At 39.0% G+C, this 13,414-nt stretch overlaps 1 long non-coding RNA gene across 2 annotated transcripts; it reads right to left on the bottom strand.

Moving 5' to 3' along the window:
• Window positions 1–10,702: 10,702 nt before the first annotated feature.
• Window positions 10,703–13,123, bottom strand: LOC116224091. Of its 2 annotated transcripts, XR_004165423.2 has the most exons (4): window positions 13,096–13,123; window positions 11,310–11,387; window positions 10,981–11,058; window positions 10,703–10,870 (listed from the first exon to the last, which is right to left on the bottom strand). It is a non-coding gene; the product is annotated as an uncharacterized LOC116224091 (long non-coding RNA). The 2 variants fall into 2 exon arrangements; XR_006152868.1 differs by having other exon boundaries at window positions 10,703–11,058.
• Between the last annotated feature and the right edge of the window lie 291 nt (window positions 13,124–13,414).

The raw sequence follows: 13,414 nt of genomic DNA, 5'->3' as shown, positions 1-13,414 counted from the left end.
TGAGGGTCCGCTGGGGTCCAAGTAAATACATTTCGTCATCGGAGGGTGTACGCACGGCTCTGTGTGAACATCTGTGTACCCTTTTTTGTGACCCCTCGGACTTGTCAAGGGCAGCAACTGCGCGACTGCAGACTCAAAGTGGACTAGAAAGTATAGAAGTAACAACTACGCACCTGTGGTGTCTGCAACTGTCCGTGTGCATGTCCGCAAGGAAGTATAAACCAAGGCCTGAGTATTTGTGTGTGTGTATGTGTGTGGTTGATTTGCTGTGCACCTGAAAGAGGCCTCCTGTGCAGTGGGTTGATGTGGCAGGCATCGGTTTGAGAAAGCAGGTGTTTCTCTCTTCTTATTTCTTTCTCTCTGTGACTTTCTCTCTGTGTACGTGTAAGAAACAATACATTTGCTTTGACTGGGGAAAAAAAAGCTTTCTACACTGTATTCCATAAATAAAGTTTTGAATGTACATACAGTTCCCTTGCTTGGTGTTTATGGAGTCATTATTATCTTTTACTTCTTTTTCTTTGTATGTAAAGATTAACATTTGGGGCGGAGGCATAGGAAAGTGTTTAGGGCTCAGTGATGTGTAAGATCCCTTCTGCCCCCTACTGTAAAATAAGGGAAGTGCATGTTGCAGTGGAATGCATCATCAGAGGCAACCAAGCTCCTTCTTCCTGCATGATAACGGCCTAGATCATAATGTTTTGTAATCTATGGATCCACTAATGCACAAGGAATATTAATCAGTAGACTTTCATATGTAGCCAGCAATTCTTGTACTTCCTACTTTTTTTTATGTCGTGTCACTTGCGTAAGGCAAGTTTTATTTAGTGGCACAATTCATACACATTGGTTATTCAAAGTGCTTTACAAATGAGTGGATACAAGAACAGACAAATCAGAGATTAAGAAGGGTAAAGTGCTTTGAAATAACTGGTCGAAAGCTATTGGTATACCATTTATCAACATTTGGCAGGATGGGGGTTAAAATGATTTAAAATGGAATTCTGTGGAGACATCCATATATGAGAGGATTGGGGGAAGTCAGGGGAACAGATGGGGTCTTCAGAGGTAGAAGCTAGCCTGGTCGACTGAGGCCATTCTGGCGTCCAGCTCTGGGGCAAAGTCACCTTGTTCCTCAGGAATCTGTGGGTGGAAAAAAACGTGTGCATTTATTTGAGAGTCCTTAGTTGGGTGACAGTTAATATTCCACTATATTCTAACATACTATAATGCAAGAATAATACCAGTTTAATAAGAATAAACTAGTTTAGTTTATTATGACTAAAGGAATGGAGTCTCTGAGACAAATACATTCAGTCAAACACAGACCAGTAAGGCGTCCTCCAGTTTAACCTACCTGCTGAAGCCGACCACTGGTTAGCAATTTCCTCCCGTTGTCTCTCACTAAAGACGAGACAGAGAAGCCACAGTGTTAATACCCACTGTCAACTTGCTCAGATGTGAAACATGTTTATATACTTATGTAGGCTACTTCAAAGGCAGTATGCATTCTCTTTCTGCTAAATTTGTATGCTAACGCTAAATTGTGCATATACTGTAAATGTCAAACATCCCAAGAGAGCTCACTTCCTCACAATAGCCCACACTGTCCACCGCTCACCTCTCTTGTGGGAGGGTTTCTGGTTGTGAGGGTAAAGAGGCAAGGGGACAAACTGTGTTCCCCTCAGCTCTGCCACCGAGTCCATGAAGTCCATCAGCCTGCGTGTGGAGAAGAGGACACTGAGACCCAGAATCCATCTTTGCATGGATCATGTTTCACAACTGCTTTACATGCTTTGAGGTTTACAGTCAAAATCACTCTCAAGTAATGGGCATTATATAAACACTGACCAATGTGGGTGCAGATTGAGCGCATGGGTGACTAAGACATCAACATGGTGAGAATGCGACATAGAGACATTCAAAAACGAATGGAATGAAATGTAATTGTGAAACACTCCAATACCTATGGTGTAGAAAGAAGACCTCTGTCTTCTTGTCCATCAGCTCACGCTGTAGAGCTGAGGCCTTCATCTGTGTCAACAAGAACGACACCTTAGGATTGGAACATCGATTTAAACTATGTTTTCAAATGGTGTAATGGTTGACCAAAAATTCATACCAATCTCTCGTGGGCTTTGTTTTCGAGTGATGCAATCTGTAAAAAATAAACCAGTGTATTTATGAATAACACAACAATATACAACCATATTATAATATAATACCTCTGTTCACGTCTTCAAAAGTATTAAAAATATGTGAACATCCCTCTGTCTGTCCCAACTCTTCCCTGACTTGCGAGTGGATCTTAAGCTACCTGGTGAGGAGACTCACCTGGGTCTCGACGGACTCGTCTTTATTTTCCAGTTCTTTCTTTAATTCTTTGATTTTGTCCTTGAGAGCCATCTGTTTGTCCTCTGCGTGACGCCTCTCAACTTTAGCCTTTATTACAGACTAATGACACAAGAGATACATAATTCCTCTCTCTCTCTTTTTTTCCATTATTAGGTCTGACACCAGCACTAATGTTTAAAACATGATCTACAATATGCTGAGAACTGAGAAATTGCAACGTGTGACTGTTGAAACTTACATATTGAACCTGGTCCTTCAGTGATGCATTTTCCTTCTGGCAGAGCTCCATCTCTGACTGCACCTACAGCGAATATTAAGAGTTTGAATAGTGCATTCTTTATTTCTGCAAACACTGTTAAATATGTCTATTGTCAAAATTGGTAAATTCATGTTGAATGGAATTCTCAATTTATATTTACACAACTATATTACAGATGATAATCCTTAGATGCATGTCAGTTATGTCCTTTATGTGAACAAATGTGGAACAACATGATGACAAAACAAACTTACCATTTTATTCAGTCCAGCGTTATTCTGTCGTTCTTGCACTAAGCTCTCATTGAGAAGTTTTATTTTCTTCTTCATGTCCTTGTTTTCGCTCCACAACATGGTAATAGTGCCCTGGAGGAGAACACAAGTCAACATGCATTCACTGTGTTCAGCCAGAATGTATCATTAACCTAATAAAAAAAAACAATACATTAAAATAAAAACACTTCTCACCTGCATATCTTCAATTTCCTGCTCTGTGTGGTGCTGAGAAGTCCCAAAATCGTTGATATGGTCTTGTAGCTTTTTGTTCTGAATAATTAAAAAGTTTGGTCATAGAGTTGCTATACTAGGGTGACTTCTTATGTAACAAATTCAAGTTAAACAAACAACAAAAAATGAAAAAAGACACATCATTACACATCTTGACTTAATTTCAACGGATTGATCACAAAGGCTGCAACCACCATACCTCAACACTAAAAAAAAAGGTTATTTCACTCGAGTTCTGGTAAACCTACCTCTAAGTTCAGCTCTGATATGTTTGCCACATATCTCTCCTCCAAGAGCTGAAGTTCTCCGTTATCCAGTTTTGATTCTTTCTCTGGGGAGCAGACAGAACAGGATTTTAAGACATAGCCATACAGTAAACACATACTGAAACAACCACATACTGAAATAAACAAATCACAAATGAGATGTTCTAGAGTATGTGGCAAACAGAAAACCTACCATAGAGTTCTTTCAGTAGGGCCTGTGGAAATAGCAAGACATATATTAGTGTTAGTTTAGACACATAATGGTAATATTGATAAAAAAATAAGTAGTGGTTCAAAATAGTTCATATAGTGGATCATCAATCCTACACAAATCTCACATGAATTGTTTTCAACAAGTATACCAGATACATCATGACTGCAGGAACAAACAGCTGCAAAGACAGAAAGGTACAAATAACAGAGAGACAGACAGACACACACGTGTTTCTCTGTTAGATAACAAAATCACAACGTGACAATTTTAGCTAATTAATTCAGTCATTATTATGTCATTTTTTATTTTGCAATGCAATTTTATTTAGATTTCAAACATTAATTATCAGATTTTAAGCATTCTAATAGCTACTGAGAAATCTATCCACTCACTGAATCGATTATCCAGCTATTTACAATGATCAGTTCAGAAGGCCTGATCGCTCCAACCCAAATAAGATGGTAGGTCTACTTACATTTTGAAACAAAGTCATAAAATACCAAAATCTGATGGTTCCCATGGTCTCCATCGGTCTTGGATGTTATTCCTAGTCAAGGACAGTAGATGGCGCAAAAAGTCCACTGTTTGAAAAAAGGCAGCCTGGAACCTAGTTTAGTTATCAACGCAAGTTATAGCAAAAGTCACCTGTCTCGAAGTGTGTCGGGTTAACGAATTAGTTAAAAATGAACAGTTATGTCCTAAGATAAATTCTGAATTCTGCGTCATAATATCTGCCAAGAACTGATGATGTAACAATGAGGCCCAAAGAAACTGACCAAGCCCCAGCCTGTATACTGGAAATGAGAATGTTTTTTTGGGGGGCATTTAATCCCGCCGTCAGGGTAGCATACTGCCCAACTCATTCAATTATATATTTTTCATATTTATATGAGAATCAAACGCCATTTGAATCCCTTTGAAATGCAGGTATAGCCTAAACTATTTATAGCCCTTAACCTGTTGTGATGTTAAGCGTGTGTTATTACGTTTTATGCCTGCTAGTTAGCATATACTCTTACCTGAAATGTTCACTTTATAAAATATGTTTCCATTTTATTATACATATATATACACACACAAATGCATACACACATATATATTGCCATTATTATTAAATATATTATTTTGTTTCAGTCTCAAAAGTAGGGCTTCAGGGGCCTGACAAGTGCTTAGGCCTACTTTAAATGTTTCACTATAACATACCTGTTTATGAATAATAAATCATCTTTATTGGCCAAGTACATTTCCACATACAAGGAATTTGTTCTGGGTGTAGTTGCTCTCAATGTACTTAAACTGAAAAATATGCAGTATAACACATCAGTTTAGGATAAAATAAATAAATATAATATATAATATAATAATCAAAATAATGCCTCATCTACCAATACCTCAGCTGTTAGTGCTGAAATATTGTACACAGCAATTTTTCATTCAGTATGAAATGCGGGCTCAATCATTTCTCTACAGTACTCTCTATAACTTTTCATTATTTTCAAACAAATGTTTTATTTTGCGGTAGGGCATACATCTTACAAAGACATTTTAAAGCATTTCCACCCTCATGAACACTATCATGAATACCCCAGCTCGGTTCGCTCAGTAAAAGCGAAAAAGTGATCTTATTAACTAGTTATCTGTAATAATGTTATACACATAGATACAAATACGGGTGAACCGCAGTGAAAAAGCACGAAGGGGAGGCACACAGTACCTCTGCCTCAATGAAGGGGGCGTGCGAGAGCCCACCGGTCGGGTTTATGCTGGTTCTGCCGTTGCTGTTCTACACTTCTACTGACCCTGACGGCGAAAATGGGAGAATCTATTGCTAAGCTGAAACAGTTCTCAAAACTGGACTTTCAGCCCAAACATGAAGGGATCAATGATGGGAGACCAATGCCGGAGCTGAAAGGTATGCTTCAAACGACGGGACAGAAGATAACTCGCTCTTTTCAAACGGAGTGGTAGGCTACTCCCGAAAAGACTGGCTGTGCTACAAGAAACAGCATTTACTGCTTTCCCTGTCTTCTCTTCTCAACGTGTGACAATGTTTGGACTAAATCAGGATTTTGTAACTTGAAAAATCTGCCAAGAAGCCTAGGCAAATATGAAACGTCAGGCACCCACATTCAAAACCAAATAGATTTGAAAACTTTTGGAAACTCAAGAATAGATTTGGCTTTGGACGAACAGCGGAGATTAAAGGTCAGCATCCGCAATGTAGGTAAAGGAAAACCGAGAGATTTTAAAAGACCTTATTAATGCAACCTGCTTCCTAGCCAAACAGGAACTGGCTTTGCGTGGTAACGATGAGAGTTCAAAATCTTCTAATCGTGGGAACTATGTTGAACTATTACATGCTTTTGCTGAGAAAGATGATAGATACGTGTAACCAAGGGTTACAAAGTTGTCTTTAAGATTATTAAATAGTAATAGTGATTAGTTATGTATTTATAAGTAACCTTAGGAATTCAGCATAGCTTTTTAATGAATGAAATGTAATGTTGGAGCGCCCTCTACAGGACGTAGTGCGTGCTGAAGAGCACGTGCAACTTAACTTTGAAAAAGAAGAAGCGAGCAGAGACTCAGGGAAGACACTTTTAAAATTTGCGTTGACAACCTTTTTAAATGAATGTCTTTACTGACCTAATTAGTTTAACCAAATTGAATTATTAAATTGTATTTTAAAGTTTGAGGTGTTTAAAACAAGTGTGAGAGAGAAAGTACAGTTTGTACAGCTTGAATATACTGGATGTTTTTTTTTCCTGTGAGAGCTAGTTGAGTGCTAACTTGTAGCCTAACTGAAGCTAGCTAGACAGAGCTACAGCTGACCTGCTGGAGATAAGCTGTTTTTTTGAATACTTGAAGATTGAAATGAAGATTTCTCATTGTGGATTGATCTACAATGAATACTTGAATACTGACTGACTGAATACTCCGTGAAATATCAACGACAACAACCAGATGGCGAGCCTCCCACTGAACAACAAAAAAAAGGATTCCACACCACATCAGTCCAACTGAATGAGAACCGTTGACAGCTTGATAGCGTTGAAGTTCCACGGATACGTAAGACTTTACATGTTCTTTGTATTTAAAGAAGAGACTGTGTCTTGAGGAATTCAGACGAATGAACACACTGATAATTTGAATATATTTAATTGAGCGAATATTTGAATGTATGTACTGCAAATGGGATATCGACAATTTTAAAACCGTCGCCGACTGAAATTACGTCATGGTCGACACTTTTAACCATCGCTTCGAAGTGTCGGCTACCAGGGCTCTGTTCAAAAACTCTTAAAATGCGTCCTTACTATAAGAGAAGGAAGGTAGGACTGTTCGAAAACTCTTATTCTCTCTTCCGCTTTTATAAGATACCTTGATGCCTTTCAGCACCGGCCTGCATTTTCACCGGTTCAAGTACCTAAACTGAACGTTATGGAATGTTGTGATATGTTACTATGGTTACAGTTGTGAGTTATTCACGAGCAACATTATCCCGGAAAAAGACATGGCGAACAGAAATGTACTCCTTTAAATGATTGTGAACATAGTTTTCAAGTTGATACAAGTTCATGTACTGAACATGGACAGCATGAACTACAGGCGGAGATTGGCCTCCAGAAAAAGGGTGCGTAAACTACCTAATTGTTCAGCTGACAATACAACGTAGCATCCAGCTGTTTATATATGTTAGCCTACTAGCATTTAGCAGACACCAGTTAATGACCAGAGAAATCCATATGAATATAACATTAATTAGAGGCAATTGATTTATTTTAAAAGCCTGGCCTAAACACAGTATTAATGTAGGCCTCACATTTCAATAATAGGCTAAAAGAAACGATGACACAGATCTAACAATGTTATGCTTCATCTTTCGTTGTTTTAGATGTTATGGCACCTCAGAAGAAGATCTCCTGTAGTTTGGAGACACCCACGAATGAGCCATTGGTGGGATATCATTGTGCCTACACTAAGTTGTTCTCAATTCATTCAGAACTTCAGAGTCTCTCCTGAAGCCTTTGAAAATGTATGTCGCCGCCTTAAAACAGACTGAGTAGAAGGGATACAAACTATCGCCTGTGCATACCGGTGAGAAAGCGAGTTGCCATCGCGCTTTGGAGGCTGGCTTCTAATAGCGAATACAGGACCGTGAGTCACCTTTCTGTGACGCTGTCATTGCCGTGCTTCTTCCGCAGCACATACCAGTCGAGGATGGCAGAATGCTAGAGGAAAAGGCCAACTTTTTTAGAGACAGATGGGGTGTCCCGCAGTGTGTAGGGGCAAATGATGGTAGCCACATTCCCATTATTGCACCAGAGGAGTACCCAGGTGACCATTTTAACAGAAAAGGATGGCACTCAATAATATTACAGGGAGTTGTGGATGGTAAAGGTCTGTTTTGGGATGTGTGTGTAGGGTATGCGGGAAGTGTCCATGACGCCCGAGTACTAAAACAATCCGAGTTGTGGGATAGATTGGGTGATGGACAGATCTTAAGTGAAAACAAGGCTACCATCTCAGGGCTTGACGTTGGACACCTCCTGATTGGAGACCCTGCCTATCCACTGCAAAAATGGGTTATGAAACCATTTGCAGACACAGGTAGACTAACGCCAGAGCAGCACAAATTTAATTACAGTGTAAGTACGGCACGGTCAGTTGTGGAGACTGCCTTTGGAAGGCTTAAAGGAAGATGGCGGTGTCTTATGAAGACAAATGACTGTAAAGTGGAAATGGTTAAAAAACAATGGTACTGACATGCTGTGTGTTGCACAACATTTGTGAAGAATATGGTGACCGCTTTTCTGAAGACAAAGACATACACATGAACATGCAACCTCCAGTACGAGGTCTACCTGACCAGGGCCAACAGGAAGGAGCTGATGACCGAGCTGCATTAATGCGCTATTTCAATAATCAAGAAGAATGATTGAACACTAATACAATTTTCCAAGTTTTATTTGCAATAGATATTAATGGACATATAGTATTTTATAAATAGTAGTAAATATCTGTGTATAACAAATAGTTTATGTTTGTGTGTGTGAGAATGTTACTGTTCCTTTTCGATTTCAGTGACAATTATTCCCAGGAGCAGGGGCGTCTTAATAGCACTTGAGGCCCCTGGGCTATGGACTTTTTTATTTTATTTTTTGAGGCCCCCGCCCGCTAATCGCACAATCAATTTCTCAACAGCGATATAGCCAAATAGCCCACACAAGATTATTGCCTGCGTGATTGAACCGTATACATAGCTTGCATATATCTTGTTTAAAATAAAATAACAATCTTTAAAACGAGTTGACTCGAGAACTGTGATCTTTGGCTCTCTGCCATTTATTGAATAAAACAGTACACATGGAAATGGACAGAATGACAATCAACAAGACAACCTTCCACAATATAACAGGTTAGGCGAAAAACACATACCGTAGGCCTACTCACGCTGCAGTTAGGCTATATTCAACATGCACGCACGACACAGAGAAATATTTAGTTGCTAACTGCACATAAAAACGTGTGTATAAAAGAGAATTATTTCATTTAATTTACTTATTAATTTCGTTGCTAACTGCACATATACTATGGTGTTTAATTAAATTAGCAAGTTGCCATCAAAGGAAGGAACACATTTGATTTAGGATAGGCCTATAGCCTAGGCTAATAAGACAATCATAAACGGATCACTAGAAAGTCTTTCTCCGGGTCTTTCTAACCGCAAACCCAAAGAATGTCATATTCGATGGACATTAAGGTGAGATGGCTCAATCGGTCTTGCTGCATGTTAAAGTTTTGAGTTGGTGACAGGTAAGGTTAGGTACAGACAAAGTGCTATGTCTATGTTAGGAAACACTGTTTGCAGGCCTCTTTTCCTAATTAGTTTCAGGAGTTCGCCTACCGATGTCGACATGGTCATGTCCCTTTGAACATACTGCTGAAACTGAATAGCCTCCTCTACAAAATCTTCCTCCAGATCAATTGCGTATTTTTCCTGTAGTCTCGATGCTGAGACTCGGAGGCCATGTGAAGACGTTGTCCGCAATGTGTTTAAAAAGCCAAAGCTCTCCACTGTGCTGTTGTATGCCTGGTACCTCCTATCTAGCTCCACTACCAGCCTGTCAATTACGACGATATAGACGCTCACTAAAAACTTGCGTCGGCCTGGTAGATGGCAATCTGGTGCGGATGACTCATCGGCCTGTCTCTTCCATATTTTTATCCGCTCTGTGTCTGCTCTGTAGACATCTGACACAGTAGGAGACATCTTGGAGGCTGCGGCTTCAAAACGATCAAATTGATCACGTAACCCTGCAACAAAATCTCTCAGTGACCAGACCAGGCCTGCAACGTTCCACAGGTCGAGGTCAATTGCCTGTAGAGCAGCGCTCACTTTGCGGAACCGCAGGAGAATGACATTCCACATATTGGAAAGAAACGCTATTTCCAGCTTATTCATTTTTTAATTAGTGTTTTGGCCTCATTTTGTGTATTTAATGTCTGACGTGTATCAGCAGCGAGAAGCCGTTAAGATTGCTGGATACTCGCATAGTTCAAACACAGAGCTTTGGTGGCGTCGGAGTGAGCTGACCATCTCGTATCTGAAAGTTATTTCAAAGTTTCAATACGGCCCTTCTCATTAGCCAGTAAACCTACCTTGAGAGCCATCTGTTTGTCCTCTGTGTGACGCCTCTCAACTTTAGCCTTTATTACAGACTAATGATACAAGAAATAATTCCTCTCTTTTTTTCCATTGTTAGGTTTGACAACAGCACTAATGATTAACACGATCTACAATATGCTGAGAGCTGAGAAATTGCAACGTGTGACTGTTGAAACTTACATATTAAACCTGGTCCTTCAGTTATGCATTTTCCTTCTGGCAGAGCTCCATCTCTGACTGCACCTAAAGCGGATATTAAGAGTTTGAATAGTGCATTCTTTATTTCTGCAAACAATATGTCCATTGTCAAAATTGGTAAATTCATCTTGAATGGAATTCTCAATTTATTTGTATTTATTGGCATGACTATTACACACTCCAGCATTGTAACTGACACTCTATAACTATATTACAGATATTTTTATTTTGTATTTTGTCCAACGACATCTTTTAAAATTCTATTTAATTTTGAAAATGTGTTCCTCAACTATTACGTCCATCAGAACTCACATTTTCAACCTGGTTCTTCAAAGTGGCGTTCTCATTCTGGTAGGACTCGACATATGTCTGTAGTTTGTGCATTCTCTTTCTGGCTAACACCTAAAGCAGAAAAGTTTCGACAGGCAGAGTGACGAGAAGGAAAAGGCGAAGGAGAATGAACCAATGACCTAATAAAAAAAACAATACATTTAAATAAAAACAATTCTCACCTTCATATCTTCATTTTCTTGCTCTTTGTGGTGCTGAGAAGTCACACAATCGTCGATATGGTCTTGCAGCTTTTTGTTCTGAATAATTCAAACGTTTGGTCATGACATTGTGTTGCTATACTAGGATGACTTCCTATGTAACACATTCAAGTTAAACAAACAACTAAAAATGAAAAAAATGGCCAAACCCAGTGACAAATTAACATTAATGACACATCATTACACAACTTGACTTAATTTCAACGGATTGGTATATATACGTAGCTGAGCAACCACCATACCTCAACAAAAAAAAAAAGATTATTTCACTCGAGTTCTGGTAAACCTACCTCTAAGTTCTGCTATGTTTGCCTCATATCTCTCCTCCAAGAGCTTAAGTTCTCCATTATCCAGTTTTGATCCTTTCTCTGGGGAGCAGACAGAACAGGATTTTAAGACAGCCATACAGTAAACACAAACAACCACACACTGAAATAAACAACACAAATGAGATGCTCTAGAGCAGAGGTCGCCAACCTGTCGATCGCGATCGACGTGTCGATCTGGAAGACCTTCCCTGTCGATCTCCAATTTTTTTTTTTTTTTAAATACAGGGAAAAAAAAATTGAACATTTTCTGAAGTGTCTTCTGAAATGTTTTCTAACGGTCTTCGGAAGACCAACGTCAGAAAAGATCGCCTGATTCATGAACGCCAGCTATTTAAATCCGAGGAAGTCCGTAGAGTTGATATGAACGTAATCACCAACGATTTCTCACAAATTCAGGCCTTCCCACTAAATGCCCTTCTAAAGCAGCTTGCACACTGCCCTGACAAACGCCAACATTCTCCAACAAACGCCAACAAACACCAACAGTTGGGTCAGTGTGCGCCAGCAGTTGGTGTTTGTTGGTCATTGTCGGGTACTGTCGGAAGAGTTCAACATGTTCAGTCGGATTGGGTAAAGTTGCAGAATGTCTGAGCAATGTAGAGAGATTTCCAACATTCTGACAGCTCGCAACTAGGCTCAACTCGCGTGCATAAAATCCTCGAGCTCTCTTGGATGTCGTTGTTATCTTGGTTATCGGCCAGTTTGTTAAATAAACCGATATCCTAAGTCTATTTATAGATTAACGTTATGTATTAGCTTACCCAAATGAACGGTTTTCGAGACAGATATTTGTCTATTTTAACTTCTACGACTCGTTTAACACTGCAACGTGTTTCTAAATATTAATGTTAAAGGTGACGTTTGCGCTTATGTTAGTAGCCTAATCGGCCACTCCCACTTCATTCCAATTACCGTGTTGGTTTCCGAAATATTAATATGCACGCTGTCGTATTAAAAGTTTTGGCACCCTCTGAGGCTGCATGATAATTTACTCTGTCTTCACCAAAAAAAGATCACAGTGGGATATTATTCATTTTCTATTTAACACTGAGTACTGGGGTGTTTTCCAGACAAAGATATTTAGTGTAGCAGTATTTGAAATGAAATCAAATGTGAAAAATAGGCTCTGCAAATATTTAGGCACCCTAATAATTTTCATGATTTGAATACCTGTAACTACTCAATACTGAATAATTGCAACACATAATTAGTCTGATTAGCTTGTTAAGCCTTCAATTCCATAGAAAGGTGCATTCAATCATTAGAAAAACTATCTAAGGTAGCCAATTGCAAGATGTGCTTCTCCTTGATTCTCCTCTGAAGAGTGGCAACATGGGGGCCTCAAAACAACTGTCAAATGATCTGAAAACAAAGATGGTCAGTGTTGTGTTGTAACTTCAGTTGATAAATAAAGCAGTTCATATCCAGCCTGCTCATTGCAAATGTGTTTTTTCTTGTTCCTATTGAGTGCGTTTAACAAATATTTTCCTTTTTATGTTGCACTGAAATTAAGTGATTTAGTGTGTTCTTGGTCACATCAACTTGAAAGCTGGACCAAAGTGTTTAATTTCACTCAATTACAATTAGGCTAAATAAAAAGTTAAGTTGTAAGTACAGTCTGGACAGTCTTTTTCTCTCAACGCCTCAATAGGTAGATCTTGCCTGTCAGGAAGGCAGAGTTTGTGATCTTTGGCCAAAAAAGTTTGGTGACCACTGCTCTAGAGTATGTAACAAACAGAAAACCTACCACAGAGTTATTTCAGTAGGGCCTGTGGAAATAGCAAGACATATATTAGTGTTAGTTTAGACACATAATGGTAATATTGATTACTGAATTTAAAAAAAAGTAGTGGTTCAAAATGGTTCATGTAACGGATCAACAATCCTACACAAATCTCACCTTAATTGTTTTCAATAGGTATACCAGATTTATTATGACTGCAGGAACAAACAGCTGCAAAGACAGAAAGGTACAAACAACAGACAGACAGACAGACACTTGGTTAGTGTTTCTGATAGATAACAAAACCACAGTGACAATAATAGCCTAATTTTATCTCATTAAT

Source organism: Clupea harengus, chromosome 16 (assembly GCF_900700415.2).
Source record: "Clupea harengus chromosome 16, Ch_v2.0.2, whole genome shotgun sequence".
In the NCBI taxonomy this organism is placed as follows: Eukaryota; Metazoa; Chordata; class Actinopteri; order Clupeiformes; family Clupeidae; genus Clupea; species Clupea harengus.
This window is presented reverse-complemented; position numbering and strand designations above follow the sequence as displayed.